Source organism: Danio rerio, chromosome 7, assembly GCF_052040795.2.
Source record: "Danio rerio strain M-AB ecotype USA chromosome 7, GRCz13ab, whole genome shotgun sequence".
Taxonomy (NCBI): domain Eukaryota; kingdom Metazoa; phylum Chordata; class Actinopteri; order Cypriniformes; family Danionidae; genus Danio; species Danio rerio.
The window spans coordinates 38,241,077-38,256,251 of record NC_141027.1 but is presented as its reverse complement, the minus strand read 5'-3'; the positions used below and the strand labels follow the sequence as shown (position 1 = coordinate 38,256,251).

Below are 15,175 nucleotides of genomic sequence, written 5' to 3'. Positions count from 1 at the left end.
TTTGTATTAACTACAAAAAAGAGTTATAGATGTCATGTTGGTATCATTTTGCATTAAAATTGGTTTGTTAAACATTTTATATAAAATGTTTTTATAACAACAAATAACATTACATACCATTTTAGTCTAAATACAGTTAACTAATATAACAAACCTAAAGTATAAAAAAAGAATTGTGAATTATTACTCTTATTGAAGATTCACTCTGTTTAATGTAAATTTCCAGTGCATATACTGTATGCTTTATTTAACTCAGAGGAAACCGAAATTGTCTATAAATCAGATTGAAACTTGTTGAATCAGAATCTGACATACCACTAAAGCCAGACTTACAGTCTTGCTTCTGTAAAAGGCCACAGAGCTTACACTGAAACTTGTGGACAGATAAACTGAAAGAGATGTACTGTAAGTGGAGGAGAGGGAAAACATCTGAGGCAGCTGACCATATCACCCTTGCCCCAGCTATTAAAACAAACATATTCACCCAATCAAATACATTACTCACACAAATCATTTGATTTACTCAATAATGCATTTAGAATTTTAGCACATTAACAGCATTCCTCCTCTTGTTGATCCTTTTTCCCTACTTCATGAATGCATGTCTGGAGTTCTGAGATGAGGCTCTGGTCACCAGCCACTAACCGTCCAGACAGAGACTCTCTGAGTGCGTTAGGAGGAAGTCCAGAGCCTGGGAGATGCTATCACCACCAACCAGCTGAGACCAAAGCGGAAACCAGAGCAGAAACAAAGAGACAGAAAGAGAAAGAAACAGTCGTGGCTTTTGGGGGTGGTTAATGGAAATAAAAGACAGGCAATAGACCATAATTCTTCAAAAGGGCAATCTAGGCTCACAGCCAGTCTGTCATACGAGTGACATGACATGAGAAGAATTTTCAGCGGTAAACGCACTCACACAAACACACACACACACACACATATAAACACTTGCACATAGAAAACTATGTACTGTAGGGATGTGCCTGAAGACGAACAACTTATTGGAAAGGCATGAATAATTGCTTTAAAATGACAAAAAAAATTCCCTTGAGTACTAGATTTTTAAAAGAAATAACTAGTATTTTGTAGAATTTATTATTTTATTATTCTAAAGCGGCACACCGGCTTAGTGGTTAGCACCGTTGCCTCTTAGCAAGAAGATTGCTATTTGAGTCCCGCTGGATATTTCTGTGTGGAGTTTGCATGTACTCCTCGTGTTCAGGTTGTTTTTCCTCCGGGATACTCCCATACTGTTTCCCTCACAGTCCAAAGACATGCAGTATAGTTGAATTGGGTAGGCTAAATTTGCTGTAGTGTATGTATGTGTGAATGTGAGGGTGTATGGTTGTTTCCCAGTACTGGGTTGTGGCTGAAAGGGCATCTACTGCAAAAAATATGAGCCAAAATAGTTAGCAGTTCATTTCACTGTGGGACAAAGGGACTAAGCAAAAGAAAATGAATGAATGAATAAACCTCTCTAAAATATTGCACAGTGGTAAATTTGCAAAGCCAATAAACTAAGTGTAAACTATGAATGAAAATGTCCATAATGCAATTTCAATTTCAAATTGTGCGTGTCTCAGAAATCTGAGAGTAACATTGAAGTGCTCCAGTTATTCTATTTTAAAAGTGAAGTTTGTTTTTAAAGTGTTTTGCAAGTCATTTTCTCATAATACTAACTTTCATTCCAAGAGCCTGCTCTGATTGGTCAGATGGCCCAGTCTGTTGTTGTGATAGGGTAAATGCCGAAGCATGCTAATAGGAATTTGAATTTGCCAGTAACCTGGGTTAAGCGCTTCCAGTCAACTGTATGCCAAAAAAATAATAATAATTGGCGCATTTAAGGTCTGTTTTCTTTAAAAATCAGCGATCTCCACTGGCTGAGTGATATCCGAAATAAAGTGGGTCTCAGATTGTACAAGAAGCACTGCATTACATTTAATTTTCCCCGCCATGTCTTTATAATATGAACATTTATTTTGCCCTAGTATATTCAATGGAGCTTCTGCACTATCCTGCCGATTCTGATGAGCGCGTGCGAGTAAACAGTTTTTGCCTCATTTTGCGCTTGAGCAACTAAATGAATCCCAAAGTTTATTTAACTGATTGTATTTTAATTACATTACAACATCAATGCTGTAAAAGGAACCCTATACATTGAAAAAAAACTCACAATGACAGGTCACCGAAAGTTTATCAGTATGGGAAAAACACTAGCTCGGCATTTACCTTATTGGTCTTACACTGAAAGTGTGTGTCAGAAACCAGAGGCCTAATTCAATGACAATTTCAGCTCTATAGATGGCATTGGATTTACTATAATTTCAGCCTCGGACATCCCGCCAGGCACAAACCACTAATCATTGGCAAAATGTATGATGTATAGGACAAACTTTTCTGGAAACACTTTAGCAGATCCACAGTCATCCTTTGATGGGTTTCAAATACAGGATTTCCGGGAGCTGAGTGTGAAGCAATCTTTATCAGCTCACCTGGAATCAAGTTTTAATGGATAAATAAAGCTGCAATGTTTATATTGACAACAGTGCTAATTAATAAGAAGATAACTTTTTAAAACAATCATGAATCAGTGATTTACTGGCTGCCTGGCTATACTCGCCTCTGTCATTGTGAGGATAGGTTTGTGAGGATGAGCATTTTTCGTTTTGACTTAAACGGCAGATTATTAAAAGTACGCATTACTCACGATTTAACCTGTGATGTTGACAAACGCACAGGTATGCTTATGCTCTCTCTTTTTTGTAATAGCACTCAAAACCTTCACATATTCTGCCATTTTGGTCATACAGGTAAGAGAAATACATCGTTCAAAATAGTAACTGTGTGTTGTGGATACTCACAAATACAGCAAAATCTTGCTTTTAAAGAACAAAGAAAACTTTAACTCAGTCATCTTACATATGATGATCTTTTAATCATCACCAAAATAAGGAATTAATCTCAGAACAAAATATATGCCCTACTGATCCACTTTGGGCAGCACAGTGGCTCACAGTAAGAAGGTTGCTGGTCACTGCGGATCCAGTGCGTAAAACATATGCTGGAATAGTTGGTGGTTCATTCTATTGTGGTAAAATAGAGACTAAACTGAAGAAAAAGAAATGTAAGAATGAATGATTTCCTATGTTTTATATAATATTAATACACCATTGTTGCTAATTTTCCAAGACATTCGTGAATAATTGATGCACCAATTTCGCTTGTTAACAGGTCATTATTTCGAGGACATTTCTCTGCCCATAAAGATGACGTGCCACAAACTGAAAGGTGATTGGTTGGTTAACCTGTCAGACAAATAACATAGTGGGCGACCATTTAAAAAGCCCAAAGTTCCCAGACTTCCCAGGTTCCCAGGTCTAGCTATACAGCTATCTCAATTAAAGCCTAAACCCCATCCACTGGAAGTGGATTTTTTGAGGGTCAAAACAGGGTTGTACACGAACAGCCATTGAAGACCATAGACTGGCATTATGCATATTTGTTACAAATGAATGTAGGTATATGCTGTATAGAAGGCTGGATTGACTAATGACTTGTTTGTTGTATCATTATATAAATGCTAATTTTTAATTCATTTTAGTGGTTGGGTTTGTAAACATCTCACTGTTTTTACAGCTTATGAATAATTTTGAAAACTGTAGGAGTAGAGACGAAAAATCCCAACGCACTTTTGGTTTAAGCCCTGTCCACATCCGGGTGTTTCCAAATAAAGTAGATGACTTTTCTGCACACCCTTAATTCCCAGCAACTATTACTGTTGTCACACAACACATCAACACACAAAGAGTTGTCAACCTGCTCTTCATCCAATCAGGTCCTCCTGTGTCGATGACTGCTCATTGAGGTAATATTGCTGATTCATAAGAGTTTCCAGTTAATGTCTGAAACTGGAATCAGTCCCGACACCGAGATCAAGTCTGACTGGCTGCTGCATGGCAGATTTAGAGGATTATGAAGACAAAAGGCTCAGACCTTCTGAAGCTAGTCGGTTACCGCTGTGAGATCACGTCTTGGATGTTTGTGTATTTGGGGACAAATAGGATATGGGTGGGAGTGTTTGTGGCTGTTTGAATGTTCACGTGTGTGAGGCTGATCACTCCATCGGTTAGCACTCATGGGTATATTTGTGTCTGTGTTTATGTGCGTGCATGTGTGAGATTATGGGTTAGGTTTTTGGTTGGCATTGTGGTGCCATGTCTTATTCTTTCTGATTTATGATGGTTGAGAAGGAAAACTCTTATAATCCTCCATCCTTCATAATACCACAAACACACAGCAAACACAAACACATGTTAAAGAACATCTCTCTTACACTCGTTCCCTCTCGTATTCTAGGTTTTCCATAGTATTTTCTCAGTGACAGTGGTGTTGCTGGTGCCCGTGTAAGTGTGATTGATAGTTTGGTTGGTTCTCCTCAACTAACCCTGTGTTGGCTGGCTCATCTCAGGGTGTGTGGGTCTCATGCCACTCCTCTTAAACACTCCACCCCCTCAAATCCCTCACATTCCTGCTTGCACACACACAAACACTGTGATCGGCTATGATGTTCAGCCCTCACACCATGGCACTCGACCACTAAAACATGCCACAATCTGCAATACGGACATGTTTTTAGGGTTACCTCCAACTGTGGTAAAGGTGATCTCCATTGTTTGTAGTTTCTTTAATTTATGCTAAATGATAGCTATTCAAACCTTTTATTATGTCCTCTTCCTTGTTTACAGGAAATTGGAAATTATAATTGCAGGAAACATATTAGCTATTATAAAAGGTTGTGGACACTTTGCCAAGGACATTGTTTGTTAATTTAGGTGAGTGTTGTTGGTGATGTCACTCTACCTGGGATGATTTGTCATAATTGAACATGCCATTAAAAAGCCTCGTGGTTTTACCAAAAAGTGTGAAACAATTGAATTAAGAAAATATACTATTGTTCAAAAATTTGTGTTCCGTTTGATTTAAAAAAAGTTTTCAATGCTTATCAAAGTCAAAAAAATCAAAGTCAACTTTTGTTGTCAATTCAACCACATGTACAGGACATACTGAGAATCGAAATGTCTGATTTATACTTCTGCGTCAATTGCATGCATATGGTCAGGCACAGCCTTCGCGAGGTCGCATAGCGACCGCGATGGCTGACGCCTACGCTGATGCGCACCTCTTAAAAATTTAACTACACTTCGCAATGATGTGTAGCGCAAGTTCTGTGATTTGTCGGCTTGGTATCGATGATGAGTGTGGGTGGTACTGAGAGCCAAGAGCCCGAAGAAGTCAGTGTTTACAAGTGTCGAGTCTCATGAAGGAGCTCCAGATAGAGACTTTTGTTTTGTGTTTACCTTATGATTAATGTTGTTTCGTCCACCAGTTCCCGCCGCTGAATGGGTGAGTGCCACTTAAGGGCACATGGCAAGGAATGCAAACCAGAGTTGTGCAGATGCAAAACAGTACTTCAAGAGTTCACACTTAGCTGATGATTGATTATAAAGCTTGTTTGGCATGTTGTCCTGGGAGCGAGCCCTGAACTCACAAGTTCCTCGAGCTCGGGGCTCCCTATCATTCGCAAGGCGAGAGAGGAGTTTGAGCTCAGGTAGATCTCGAGAACTCCCCTGCTGTAGTAGTTAATGAACAGATAGTGATTGCACTAAAGAGATTACTACTTACTAGGAGCATGTCTATGGTGCCGATTTGGATCAGTCAATTAAATTTAGGTTGCATGTTTTTGGATGGTGGAAGGAAACCAGGGAACCCCGGGGGAAACCCAAGTAAGCACGGGGAGAACGTGAAAGGCAGAAACTTGAGGCAACAGTGGTAACAACTGGGCCACCGTGCCACCCATCTAGTAAAGGAGGAGGAGTAGGGGTGGAAGGGGGGATTCTTCAAAACAAAGATTGCTGTTATTTTGAACTTAGGGTATATATAGTGGCTCAGGAATCATCTGATTGTTGAATCATAAATTGAATAATGCGGGACCAGCTGCAAGCAATCCTCTCGAAATTAGTTTATAAATAAACTTCTCATGCAAAAAGTACAGTATAATGTAAAACACAGTATGGAGTGCAAAAAACTTGTAAATATTATAAAGTGACAGTGTCTCAATAACAAACAAGGAGGTAGTATGAGGTAACTATCAGTTACAATGTTGCTTATATTATTGGACCAAAAATACGGTAAAACAGTGAAACTGTGACATGATATCATACTTTAAAAATAAATTAAACCAAAAAATATCTGACTACTTGGCTTGGCATGACAGAAAAAAAACCTTTGTCCCAAGAACAGAGTACAATGTACCTTCATTACACAGTACAATGTACCTTCATTACACAGTTAACACTTGCTTTAATGTCTGCTTGTGTGTCTTTTATTTTTTGTGTTCTCTTGCTTACTGTCAATTACTATAGCAAAAAAGTGAAAAAAGTGCCATAACACAGGCCATGTACACAAGTCCCATGTACACATTACCAAAATATTACTCAAAGCATACAATACATCATGTTTTAGATCTTCCTCTCAGCTGGATCAGGCGCTGGAATTTTAAATTCTATTTCTCCCGCAAATAGTAACTCTAAAACGACGTCCTGATGGCAGCAGAAACAGAGTACAAAGGGTGATCCGGGGGTGCATTAGACACCCTGAGCTCTCTTTAAGACATAATTAAGGTAAATTACCATTGGACCATTGGTTAAAACCGAAAAACTGTTGTAATTAATATTATTATTATTTATTTATTTATTATTATTATTATTATTTTTTTTTATTATTAGATTGAACAAAATCACCATATTGTATCTTTGATAGGCAGAAATTTATATTCTAACCCCATAATTTCCATTTTGCTGTTTGTTAGTAAATAAATGCTTTGAAAAAGTCAAAACAAAGTACATGTAAAGAAAACTTGTAAAGATGTCTGTATTTACCTTGATAAAAGCTTGCAAAAAATACTGGATATAGCAAATTGAAATAATATATACTAAACAAGATAAGAGGTCAATTTTATATAATATTTATAGAATCAATAATATTAAATGCTTTTTTAAATTTGAACTATAATTTACCGATGCAATGTTCTAGTTAACCTGTGTGTGTGTGTGTGTGTGTGTGTGTGTGTGTGTGTGTGTATGTGTGTGTGTGTGTTTGTGTGTGTGTGTGCGTGTGTGCGTGTGTGTGTGTGTGCTTTAAGTGCACTGAGCTCTTGAGGTCTGTTGTTAACAGCATGAGTTAGTGAAGGCCCATGGAGCCAAGACAGGACCAGGCCGTCTGCATGATGAACGACTGCTGTATTAATACACCACTAGACCGTCATATTACTCCTCCATTTAGAACATTTATCTTCCAACCTTCAGGAAATATCATGTGTAAAAAACCAGTAACACAAATATGTGTGTGTATGTGTGCATCATTGTATGTAAATACATGAATCTGACATGTGCTATCATTCTCATTGTTTATGTGGAATACGCTTCTGTCATCATTCGCTCTGTTTTTAGTCCATTTACTGCACCCCAGAGAGTGTGTGTATACAGCATGGGTGAGTGTGGCTGATGCTGTTAACCTTTAAATCTAGAGTAGTTTGTGTTTTAGATGTTTCTATAATGGCTAATGGAGATTCTATAGCTGGCATCTAGCAAATCTTCTATCGTGGGGAATCACATGTTAACCTCCAAAAATGCTGCTATTCAGCCAAAACAAAGCAACCATAATCGGCCAGAGTCAACCAAATCCCACAACACTGCTCCCCCACAGACACACATGATTCAGAGCTGCACAAGAACCCGTCCTCTGTCCTCCCCTTTCGAAAACATCACACACACACACACACGCACACGCACACACACACACACACACACACACACACACACACACACACACACACATCTACACACTGTAACTTGTGTCCACTAAACTATGAGAGCAATTACTGCAGATAGCTAAAAGAAAGGAAGAAAGGCGGCGAAAGAGAGCAGTTTGGATGGAAGGTGTGCATTAAACGTCCAAAGAAAAGAAACTCTAGCTTCTCCTGCTTTCAGCAGGAGATGGCAATTACTGAATGCTGTGATGCTGCTCTTCTCCTCTCTGTTGTAAATAGGTTGCTCTGAGACGATAAAAGCTCCAGGATTTGTATCTGTGTCCAAAAAAATGTAAGTGATTTTTAGGCAAGAACCATGAGAGAAACTGAAAGAGACTTTTGCTTTTTTTTTTGCATTTGCAGAGTTAGCGATGAGGTTTTTTAGATGGGCTTTCCCACGACTGAATTTGATCCCTCCTTTTTTGCTCTTCCTCTTTCTTGCAAGTATGCCATTTCTCTGGCTCCTCTCTTCTCCATTCTATCTTTTCTGTCAGGTCAGTCGGTGCCTGCCAAAAACCACTTTCTTGTCATACAACACTTTTCCAATTTGGTCATATGTCAACGGTGTAAGTAGTTTAGTTTAGACAGGCAAATATGTAAGATTATGTTGAGGGGTGCAATAAGCTCTGGGTTTAAAGCAGACATAGAGATGTGTGTCTCTATAGATATAATGTTGGCTGCATCCCTGAGGATGCTTTGGGCTGCTGGAACTTATTGAGTCCTCTACTGTAAAAAGTTAACTTAAGGTTATTTAAGGTTAACTTTTGAATAACAGTTATTTAATGTACACTACAGGTACATTCAGGTTTGTTCTAATTGAATTAATATGTTAAATCATGATGAAGTTTTATGCAGTTGTAAAGTCTTAACTCAAAGTCTAGTCTTGTTTCATCAGGATTGCCTTATGGGGTTTAAAGGAAAGTACCATTGCTGCAACAAGCAAAATAATAATATGCAGTGCCTGAAAATAGCAACTTTTTTCCATCTGCCTTAGTGCACAATGTGAAAACAGAAGAAATCATTTTAAATAGGTAAATTATTCTTTATTAATTATTAACTATTAAACTGCTTGGACCTTTTTAAGTGATGCTAATGGTCTAATCGGATTCAATGATTTATGCTGAGCTAAGCTAAAAGTGCTTTGGCCAAAAATTAAATGGATGGCTTTATTGTTTAACCCTAGGGGAGTTGTAAAATTATTATTTCTGAGTTTTTTTAATAATTGTTTTTTTTTTTTTTAATTTAGGAGTAAAATGCAGCCTGTGGTGAGACTTGACGACACTTGCATGCAAACTTTTTTTAAATTGATCAGGAAACCACTGACCAATTAGATGTCTGGGTTTTGTAGAATGTGTTGCAATAACGTCTGCTAGTGTTCCGTCTCAGTGTATCATCTGCCTCAGGTAAACCTTTTTCCCCAATTCTGAAGAAGTGCGCTGATGACATACACTAGACTAGAGGCTGTGGTCTTTAGCACCCTTGATTGTGCGCCCACCTCCTGTTATGTAATAGCATAACAGAGGCCAGCAAATGAGAGCTGATTAGTATACAACCTCATTAGTAAGTAAAATTTATGGAAGGGCAAAGAGGTCAAAAGCATTTAAGCTACACACTTTAACTACTTTGACTACTTTTTTTAAGCTGTTTGGACAGACGTGTGTAGGTAAAGTGTATAGGCCGTCATATTGAGGTGATATAAACACACCCAGTCCTTTTTTAAAAAATTTAATAACATCAAATCGGTGGACCAATTGGAGCAGTTTTGAGATCGACCGCAACTTGATGTAGGAGTGTGAACCCCTCGCCTACTGAATTGATTGACAGGCACATCACCATATTCTCAGTTTGTTGTTTCACGTCCACCATTTTCAGCGTGTGAGTCAAAGCGATATCACTAAAGGAACACCCTTGCTCATAGATTTATAGATGTAAGGCTCACTGGACTCAACATAAGATCAACATTCACCACATGATCGCTCTCATTGGCGCCATTGTTTGTAACTTTAGGTGGGTTTGCAAACATGTGTACTTTTCATTGCGTCTTCCTTAAACTTCAGCTGTTTGCATTTCCCGCAGTCACAAAAGCTCCCTGTGATCTTAACTTGGTGCAGTTGGAAAGTGCGAGCGCGTTGGCTCACATGCGCGTCTCTCCATTATAAATAATGAATTTGCCTTAAGCAGGTCCCAAACCAGAAGCGCCGCTTAGCTCCATGCATTTTAGAATTCTAAACATAGGTTTCTATGAGGGTACACAAAACGGTACCGAAAGCCAGCGGCTGTCCGCGGTGCCCAGCAACGACTCAGGACACTGTTCATATTCCTGCCGCGCCACAGAGCACCATCCGAATACTTTCATTTTAAATAACCGAATGTGCACGTCTAAGTTGAAACTAATTTTTATGTGAAGCAACAAACCTCTAAAGCAGCGCGCTGTGTACACGCCCCCAAAATGACCCCACTTTTTAACACATTATAATAAAAAAATCTGAACTGTTTTAAACTGAACCTAAACTGGCACTCCCAGAAGAACCATAATTTTAGTATTAAATCTTAAAAAAGGGATAAATCAGGTGCCCTTTAAAAAATACTATTTTTTTTAATTGTGTGATTTAATTTTCCATATTTTACTCTGCAGCTTTTAGAGGATAAGTTTGCCTAAAACTTCAATTACTATAACTAAATCTTAAACAATTTCAAATAAATTTTGTCACTATGCACAATTTGGATAAGTCAACAAGCACAACAGTTGCTACACTCAAAAAAAAAAAGACTTTTGCTGCTTGTTCAAACGATTTTTATAAAATGAGTTGAAATGACAAAATTCTTAAGTTTTCTTGGGACAATTTAATGGTTTTATGTTCAATCTACTTAAACTAGTAAAAATGATTAAGTTAACTTAATCGATTTGTGTTGGGACTGTGACCGACTATTCACATTAATATGATCAGTTACACAAATACCGTTCAAAGGTTAAAAGCCTATTTACCTTCCACTTAAATAAAAACTAATTGTATTTATTATTATGTAAAGTATGATTATTTAGCAGAACATAAAGCACACGTTTAAACAAAAAAATAATAATAATAACCGATTGAAGCATTTTTATGAGAAAGAATAATTTCTTAGACAGAAATTGCTGAAATTGTTGTCCTAAAATATCACAACACATTTGTCTGACAGGCATAAAGCAGATGCCCTAGTTTTTTACGATTTTGCGATCACTGAATCTAACACAAATTCAACAAAGAGTCACAGTTTTTTTGCGATTCTACAAAATTCTTAATTTAAATGCAAAATTATTGCAAAAAATTTAAATAATAACATAATCAAACATCCAGTTCTAAACCAAATAATAAAATTACAATTATTTTAGTTTGCAATTAATTGTATTACATGACTCATAGACGTTGCATTCGCTGCAGATGTGATGTATTTGAGTGTCTCTCGAAAAATGATATCTCTCCTGTGCCCTCACAATCATTACATTACATGAAAGTGGGGGAAAATTGTTTTGCAGCCTGTGAAGTAAGCAGACATGGATTCACATGTAAAGTCAATACAAAGATGAGATTAGGCATCCTGTTGCGCAAATTAAATGAATACAACATCGTGAATTGAGAGTTTTGTGCATTTGACATGCTTCAGACTGCAAAAGAAAGTGGGCACAAACATCTAACAAACGGAGCAGTGGAAAAAGCTAAAAAGCAAGCAGCTTACAATGATGGAGATTGGTTCAAGGATGACGGTCTCTAACCATGACCGAATTGAAGAACATTATTTTTGCTTCACGTGTATGGCTGCTAGCCTATTATGATGAGCGTCAAATCGATAAATGATTTCGCTCAACTCTTTCTTTGCCATTGATGAGAGAAAACACTTCCCTGTTTTAGGTGTATTACGTTAAGCATTTAAAAATATAATTTAAATATAATTTTTTTATATTTATATATATTTTTAATAGCAAAATTCTTCTCAAATTTTACTGCAAAAAATCATTATAAAATTGTGAAAAACTAGGGGGTCTAATAAAGATTAAAAAGTAGATGAGATGTAAGAAAACTCATCCGTAGTTTGACATCATTCATCTGTGACACATTCAACATCCCCCACTCTGTAGCATTCATTGTAATGCCTTAATAATAAAAAACAGAAAAAGAAGCTTTTTGACATTTACCCGAGTTGTCGCACTGATTGCGTCATCAGATTTAGCACTTCTATTGGTTTTTGGTTTTATGCTCATCATTTGTGGCAGTAATGCACCTTAATGTTGGATGCCACTCTCCATAAAACACAAAGAAGAAAATAAGGATGTAGCTGAAGTCGCCTTCAAATATGATAAATGGAAAATTGTGAAAATTTGCAATGGGCATTAAACAGATGTTGGTGAACTTGTCAAAACAACAATCAAAGACCACACATTTTAACCAAGGGTTACATTTTCCTTTCTAAAATTGTCTCAGGTGACTAAAATGGTGGCACGGCTTAAGGCAGGGAACCTCAAACCTGGCCCACAAGATCAACTTTGATGTAGAGTTTAGCTCTAACTCTTATCAAACACACCAGAGCATGCTAATCAGTGTCTTCAAAATCATTAGAAAATCACTGGGAGGTTTGAGCTAAAGTCTGCAGTTCATTGGTCCTCCAGGGCAAGATTTGAGGAAACTTCGTTTTTGAGCAAATTATCCTTTTAACACTTTTAACACTTGAGTCATTCTGGGAGATGTGGACATCATGACCAAAAGTTGATGATTTGTTGTGTTTCTGCTGCCTCCTACTCGTCTGTTTCCAGTAGTCCAGTGGTGACTAGTCATCCATGACGAGGGGTCATGACTTTTAGGTTACACCTCATCTGTAATTCTGCAGAAGGGTAATCTGAGAACTGAGATAACCACACATCCTATTGTACACTGTATCTGTGCAAAGGCGCATGTTCATAACTGCAGGCAGTAAACACATACAGTCCCCCCACCCTATAAAAACACCGAGGCATGACTCCACCGCTTTCTTATCTGGAGTGTGTGGCTGTTGTGCTCGTCATTGTGAGTTTATCTCCTCATCTATGTGTGAGAGAGAGAGCCGAGGTGCTTCTGCCTCTGACACAGACAGACAGACAGCAGTACTTGAGAAAAACCCTCTGTGACTTACAGGCACCTGCAGCCGTCTGAGAGCAGCAGACGAGCATATACACTTCAACCAGGTGTGGCGAGACCATCAAAATGCGCTGTGTGTCTTCAAACACTGACACATCAAAACATTCATTTTGAACACCCACAGACACACATCCACTGGCTGCTTAAGGTTAGCACAGTCCTATATGAAATAATGTCTCTCTTAGTGTGTTTGTGTGGTTTGAATTCTTTATTTGATTTACAGACTCTAACTGGCCACGTAACACATGTCAAAAGGAGAGAGGGAGAGAGAAAGCTACACTTCTAATTAGAAGACAGCTGAATATAATGTTCCTTTGTCCTCTGTGTCAGGAACAATGCCAGCTATGTGTGAGGTGTGTTATGCTATTATTGTCCTTAACAGAGACATTATAGACACGTGTCCCCACCCTTCTTTCTGTCTGTCAACATCAGGCTTTCCCCCCTTTTTATTTAATTGTTACTGTTTCTTTTACTTTAGTTTGTTTTAGGATAATTTGTATAATTTAGTTTCACTTGATTGTCTAGGTATGGGTTGCTGTGAAGTGTTAACCTTTGGATCATATCTGTTTTTTTCTAAAAATGTCTGATAACATTTCGACAACATAAGTTTCAAATGAAAATATTAATTAGAGCATGTTTTAAATTTGAACTTTTTTGGCAAAAAATGTCAATTTATAAAAAAAAAAAGTAATTTGTTGTTTCTGAACATTGATTTATTAACATGTCTAAAAAAACTAAATCTTTTTTGTTATTTTGACCAATTGTCGTTTGATTCAAGATGCTCTAAATGGCAACATTTTTATTTTAAATGTGAAAGAACTGGATTAATATTCCTATAAATGTTAAGTTGTTTTTTTTCTGCATATACTACATTAAATAGAATTTATGACATTAAGGAGGAAAAACATATTAGATTAATTTTAGATTGTGTCAAATATTATTGTTTGTTTTTTCGTTTTGTCGTTTTCGTTATATTAGGTTTTTTATTGTATGTCATTAGCCCCTTTCACACATACAGACTTATCCGGAAAAATACCGGCAATTTTCCTGGAAAGGGATCATGTGTAAACAGGCCCGTTTTGAAAATACCGGTAAATACGTTTCCGTTTTTTAAAAAGAGAAGTTGTAACATTACTGGTAATTTACCGGAATGCTGCTCTGTGTGAACGCAAAAGGAACATTGCCGGAAAGGGAGCATTTACGATTAGAATGCACTGATGTTAGACATCTACTCCAGCCAATTCAGAACATTCAGATGCATTCACATTTGCGCTTTACAAAAATAAAAGCCTTTGAATATTTTTTTCGCTAACATGCTTATGATACACAGCTGTTTGTTTACCTGTGTTCGGCGAGCGCCAGCACACACACATTATCAACGTCTCGGCATGCAAGAGTGCTCCTTTATGATTTAATCCAAGTTGTTCACAATACTTATCCACCCACAGAATTTGTTATGTAGTCAAATGTGTAAACATTTAGCTGTGGTTCGCGTTTTTGCCTTTGGATGGGACAAAAGCAGGTGCATAAATGCTAAAGCTTTAAATAAAAGTGAAGCCATCAACAAAAACCCAACCCCTTTTATGTTTACAATTACAATCACCATCGTTTAGAGGTCAATTTTGGTTATTGGTGTCAGAATTTACCGTTAATGTGTGAATGGCCTGTTCTGGAAAAATTCCGGAACGTGCCTGCCTGTGTGAACAAAGCTTTGTTGAGTTTACCGGTAAAGTCATTCCAGAAAATTTCTGGTACAGGTATCACTTTGTGAAAGGGACTATTATCTATCACTAGTCAAAAATACAGCTTTATTGGCAACATTTTAAACTTCATATATTCATTCATTCACTTATTTATTTTCCTTCGGCTTAGTTCCTTATTTATCAGGGGTCACCACAGTGGAATGAACCATCAATTATTCCAGCAAATGTTTAATGCAGCAGATGCCCTACCAGCCGCAACCCAGTACTAGGAAACATCCATACAATCTCACATTCACACACACACACACACACACACCCATACACTACGGTCAATTTTATGTATCCAGTTCACCTGTACTGCATGTCTTTAGACTGTATGGGAAACCGGAGCACCCCGAGGAAACCCACGAGCACACGTGGAGAACATGCAAACTCCTCACAGAAATGCCAACCGG

The 15,175-nt window shown here is 37.6% G+C and overlaps 1 long non-coding RNA gene across 1 annotated transcript in view; it reads left to right on the top strand.

The window, feature by feature from the left end:
• LOC141375405 (uncharacterized) overlaps nucleotides 1-14,841 on the top strand; it is an 86,866-nt gene extending 72,025 nt beyond the window's left edge. The window contains exons 3-4 of the long non-coding RNA XR_015495972.1: nucleotides 13,015-13,165; nucleotides 13,241-14,841. This is a non-coding gene — a long non-coding RNA (uncharacterized LOC141375405). The remainder of the gene's footprint in view (nucleotides 1-13,014; nucleotides 13,166-13,240) is intronic.
• The last annotated feature ends 334 nt before the right edge of the window (nucleotides 14,842-15,175 follow it).